This window comes from Phalacrocorax aristotelis, chromosome 11 (assembly GCF_949628215.1).
Source record: "Phalacrocorax aristotelis chromosome 11, bGulAri2.1, whole genome shotgun sequence".
Taxonomy (NCBI): domain Eukaryota; kingdom Metazoa; phylum Chordata; class Aves; order Suliformes; family Phalacrocoracidae; genus Phalacrocorax; species Phalacrocorax aristotelis.
In genome coordinates, this window is record NC_134286.1 from 6,811,109 (window position 1) to 6,816,367 (window position 5,259).

The following is a 5,259-nucleotide window of genomic DNA, read 5'->3' on the forward strand; positions in this document are numbered from 1 at the left end:
ATTTCAACCAAAGGGGAATTATCAAGAATGGTTAAACAAGCACTTGATCAGAGTCCCGGGAGCATCCCTGTATAGATAGAGCGTAAAGTGGAAGGAGCAATTGCAGCTTCCTTATAAAAGTGTAACAGCTATTTTAGATGCAAGATTTCCTGACAATTGCTTCTAAATTAAACTACTAAACTTTCAACAAGAAAAGCTATCCCTACCTTTATGACAAGTATTTTAGCAATTCCTCATCACACCGAGCAGAAGGAGTATTCAATACAGTGTTACACCTCCAGGGACTGAGAGAAAACAGAGGGATTAAAAATGTCTTGCAATAAGAAACTAATCTATAAAATTTGGCAGAAAATCTAGAGATAATTCAAGCTGAGATGTTCTGTTTTGCATTAAAAAAAAATTATAATATAATTAGACCATCTAAATTACTTTTAACATTTATTCACAGAATAGTTTTCGCTAACATTTGTTTTCCTAAACCTTCAATTAGTTTTTTCAAGTACACAGTTTGAAGCCTAATTATTTTGCAGATTTATGGTTGCTGAACATCAGAGCACAAGTATTTGAACACCACCACCACCGTATCCACAAGAAAAAAAAAATTGTTTACCTCAGAAGCTCCAGACGATTTAAAAAGACAACTTTGAAATCCAATAACTGATGCACATGTGCACATATATGCACACACTAGCAGTATGCCCTCATACAGTTCATTCTCAATCACCATTTTCCTGTTAAAAAAAAAAAAAAAAGTCATAGTGTAAGGATGCTACTGTATCAAGCAGCCATATAAACACAGAAAACAATGCCCAGCTTCAAAACATTATAAGTAAATAATCACAAAATTAGCCTGTCTTCAGGTGTCTTCCTTCTTCTATAAAGATTTTAATTAAACTGAAAGCAAAAACAAGTCTTGATATTTAGTAACAAGGCCATTTCACGTAACTTTAGTAACCAAATCTGTCAGTGGTAAGATGTATCATTATGTACTAAATTACAGAGCTCTTGTCACCCAGTTTTAGACTCAAAATTGTGTGGGGGGAAATAATTTCCACTAAGCAAGTCACTTCAAAGCAGTCACCATCGCCATTTTCAAACTCAAACTATGTAATACCGCCGATAGCGTTCTATTATGCCTTATTCTTCTTTGCCTCAGCAGTGACACAAAAATCAGTTAAAATATATTGACAGCAGACAATGCTTGTTCAGGCTGGAAAGCATTTAGAATTTACATGGCTACATTACCCTTTCCTTCTATTCGTTACTGTCCCATTTCCAAGATCTTATTTCCACAAATATTATTCACACACCTTGCTAACTTTCTCCTCATTTCCATCTTTCTTACAGATGGTACAGCCGGGAATTGATGCATAGAGTTTGTCATCCAGATGATGACAGAATCATTTCTTTAAAAATAAACAAAAAGAACTCTGCCTTCTAAGGTTATTACTTTTATTGGTTCTTATTTCAAAGAGAGTAGGGAGAAAAAGGGAAAGCAAAGGAAACTTACTGTGTGCTGATGAGAACTATACCATTAAGAAGTACTGAGTTAGAAAGTAAATGGAGACGGGGGAATATTTAAAAAGATGTACCTGTACCAGAAGTATTACTTACAATATTAACCTTTTTTGAGGAGGTGGATAAGGGAAGGGAATATGTTTCCTGGCCTTAAAGCTCAAGCTCAAAAGGATAAGGAATCTTCATTGTCAAACACTGCAGAGAGTTTAAAATAAATCCACAACGCAAGGATATATAACCAGGTAATTCCTCTGAAAAACACAAATGATAAACCAAATTATCTTCACTTCATCAACTGATAATCCTTGTGTCTCACAGGCCGGCTTTCTTAAAAAGAAAATTTGACACAATTCCCTCTTGAGAAGCTAATTCATATCCAACAAATACCATCTCTTTGTATGAATTTAAATCACCAAGCACACTATTTTTCAAAGTTCGTGTCCTAACTATGCAAATGATTTGTGTGTTTCTTTAGAGAGCATACCTGTATGTATTCAGTATGATGTATTCAATGTTTCTTGCATAATGCTTATTTAAAAGCCTGGAAACTGTTTAAATGATTCTGTTCTTCCTTCTTTTTGATCTCTGTATCAGTAATTAATACTGAACTGTAGTATCACCTTTTGGGACCATAATGTGTTGCCAAGGATACTAGGATATAATTATGGTTTTATTGTAGGCTAACTGAAAGACTTCTCTTTGTTGAGAGTGCAATTCAGACTCATCTAGCGTTAATTGCACCTACATACCTCCTTTCGTCACGATATTGTGGAGTACTATGAAAATTATATACCAACACTCCTGTGACTCAAATTCTGTTTCTGTTATACAGACAAGCAAACTACAGCACAAAGGCTCTGAATGACTTGCTGAAGGTCAAAGCTTCAACTGGAAATGAAATTCAAGTGTCACCCTACTTCTAGCTGCTAACTCTAAAGAGGCAGCAATGTGCATATTTGCCTGGCCAAAGACATGCTTTCACTATAAGGTCTTACTTTGTCTGAGTTCAGCTACACAATTGTGAAAGCTTCCTGTATTTGCAATACTGTTGTTAACTTACTATTATATCTGACAAGGCAGAAATACCCCTCAAATACAAGTTCTGTCATTCTTCATCGGCATGGTGCAGCTGTTACCTTCCTTGCCAAAACTCCCAGCCCTCAGGAGGAAATATAATTTAATTAGCTCAGGTTACACCCCAAAAAGCATAGAATTTGAAAGAAAACTAAGCCAATGTACCAAGAATTAAATTGTTGCAATTGCAGTGATAAAAAAATGCCAGGGAGACTCAATACTGTGGGGTGTTCCCTTCCCTCCCCCCTGCCTTTTTTTTTAAAATAATGGATTTCACAATATTTTATGGAATAATGGAATATTCCCCTTTGAAAAAAAAAAAGTAACTTCAGGAAAAGAAGAAAAATCCCACATTTATGAAAGGTGGAATTAAATTCAAATGCATTCATCAAATATTAGGAAAGATTAAAACCATCATGTTACAAATGGAGGAAAGAAAATATTAAGGAGTTAAAACAGCTTGAAGAATTTTAAGCGTTTGGAATTCAGAACTTAGACTTACTGCTGCAGGAATTTTATGTCACAGTTCAAGAGCACACCTCCTGTAACAGGCCTTGCATGCAGTTCCAGTTCACAGAGTTTCAGCACTTCACTGGAACTCGGACATTTTCTGTCCCATATTTCAATCTGTATGCATCTTGTTCTAGGTAGTTTGACATATCTTGGTAGCCCCAAGATTGATTTGTATCAAGCAGGACCATAAAATATGTTATGAAATAGCTTTAACCTCTTATGAACCACCTCCCAAAAAACCCATAGTCAATTAACTTCATGTCTTCCATGTTGAGGAAGAATAACCTGGGACTCAGAAAAATCAGTATTTTCAGATAACTCCCACATGTAACATCAACCAAGCCTTTACAAATGTACTTACTTTTTTTTTTAATATTTTACTTCTGAAACTTTGCCATTTTCTCTTTCATGCCTTGAAAAGCCAGGAGTCATCAATGCAGTACATATAATATCCACCTATTAGATAAGCATGCACTTGGCCCAGTTTCTCTTCTATAGGCTGAGCAATGCCCTGAGAGTCACACAGGCCATTTCAACTTTCTGTCACTGTAACGGCTTTCATTTCTTGTGATATCCTTTTTTTTTTTTTTTAACTGACTGTTCTCCGCCTTCTGTGTTTAACTAACATAAAAAGAAGACTAAAAGCATCATCCAGATACTCCTTAAACTCTTGACAGACTTGATGCTGTGACATCTATATTTCTTTTGTAGCCGTGCAGATGCACGCATGGCTGGAACATCCAGCAGAGAATCAAAGCAGAAATTAGTTTAATTATCAATTGTTAACAAACCCTCCAATTTCAGCAGGATTTATCATTCAGATGTCCCATGTGAAAACTGACATATGAAGAAATTTAACTCAGCCACATAATTTGCCATTTTCCTTGCTGTTAGGGAGTGGCAAGAGAAGTTTTCAGAAGACCATTTCTATCTTTGTCTATATCTTGCACCTGCTAGTGAGAAGGTGTAATTCTTTGCACTTAACAAAAAAGTGGAAACCCACCACAAGAGACACTAACCTCCTTGGCAATTCCTGGCGAAGTAAACTTTTTAAAATTTGCACTCAGGACACCAGCAGCCATCAGCCTTCTGTCTGTCACTACAGGACAGCAGCTGCACAAGGGAAGCACAGGGGATCCAGGTGAACAAACAACAAACGTACAGTCCTGAGCAAACACCTTCAGCCTCTGTGGGTCTCGTGGGAGCCAACCCGAGCAGCCCCTCAGTAGCTACAACCAATTTAACATACAAACTTGCATTTTAAAGGGAAGAAAAGGTCTCAGTGAGCTGTTCATCCCTAGCTACAAAGGTGAAGAATCTGCAGCATTATGCACTATAGAGGCAAAATGGCATCATTTAAGGAAGGAAGAATGTGTGGTACCAACATAAAGTCTCTTAATCACTTGAAAGAACACCCTGTGATGTGCAAATACTCTGACGGTGTGAGGCTTTCATACACAATGCAGCCTTAAACTGTACTGAGCACCTTTGAATGCTCACGCTAATTAGACCACTGCCATCACTGGTAACTCATTTCACGGAGTATATACCACAATCAAAAGCTAAGCGTTTTTTCTTGTTATCTTACATACTGTGACTGACCAGGAAATTCGTGTGGCTTTTGCATCAACTCATAGAATGATATTTATGCGCGAATTCTCATCTGAAATTATTGGGCCATTTAAACTCTCAAAGTTGAGCTGAAAGATAAGTCCATTTTAAATATCAGTCAGAGGCTATATGGTTCATGGGCTCCACACTGGATAAGAGTCTTCCTTGAAATATTCAAATACTTTGTTGCACGCTTTGTAATGCACTGCAAATACTTAGCATTAGTATTACCAGTAGACACGAAATGGCTTAAAATATTAGTGTACTTTCACTTCCCCAAAACTGACTGATGTAATTTTAGTCACTTCACAATATAAAGCTGTTTCCTGATGCAGGTAAGGGATTTAATTCTTCCCGTGTAAGAGAGTGCAGTGACAATCCTCTTACCGCAGTCCTAAGCACAGGCCGCTCTTAAAATAATCGCGTTGGCTCACCCGCGAACAAAGCCTGCTCCCTGTGGGTGTGCCAGCAGAGGGAGGCGCCTCGCTCCCCAACGTTACACAGCGCGGCGTTACTGCACCCCACCACCACAAGTCTGGACGT

At 37.5% G+C, this 5,259-nt stretch overlaps 1 long non-coding RNA gene across 1 annotated transcript; it reads right to left on the reverse strand.

Moving 5' to 3' along the window:
- Window positions 1–206: 206 nt before the first annotated feature.
- LOC142063233 (uncharacterized) lies at window positions 207–4,218 on the reverse strand. Its single transcript, XR_012662699.1, has 4 exons — window positions 4,125–4,218; window positions 1,615–1,769; window positions 611–731; window positions 207–284 (listed from the first exon to the last, which is right to left on the reverse strand). It is a non-coding gene; the product is annotated as an uncharacterized LOC142063233 (long non-coding RNA).
- Between the last annotated feature and the right edge of the window lie 1,041 nt (window positions 4,219–5,259).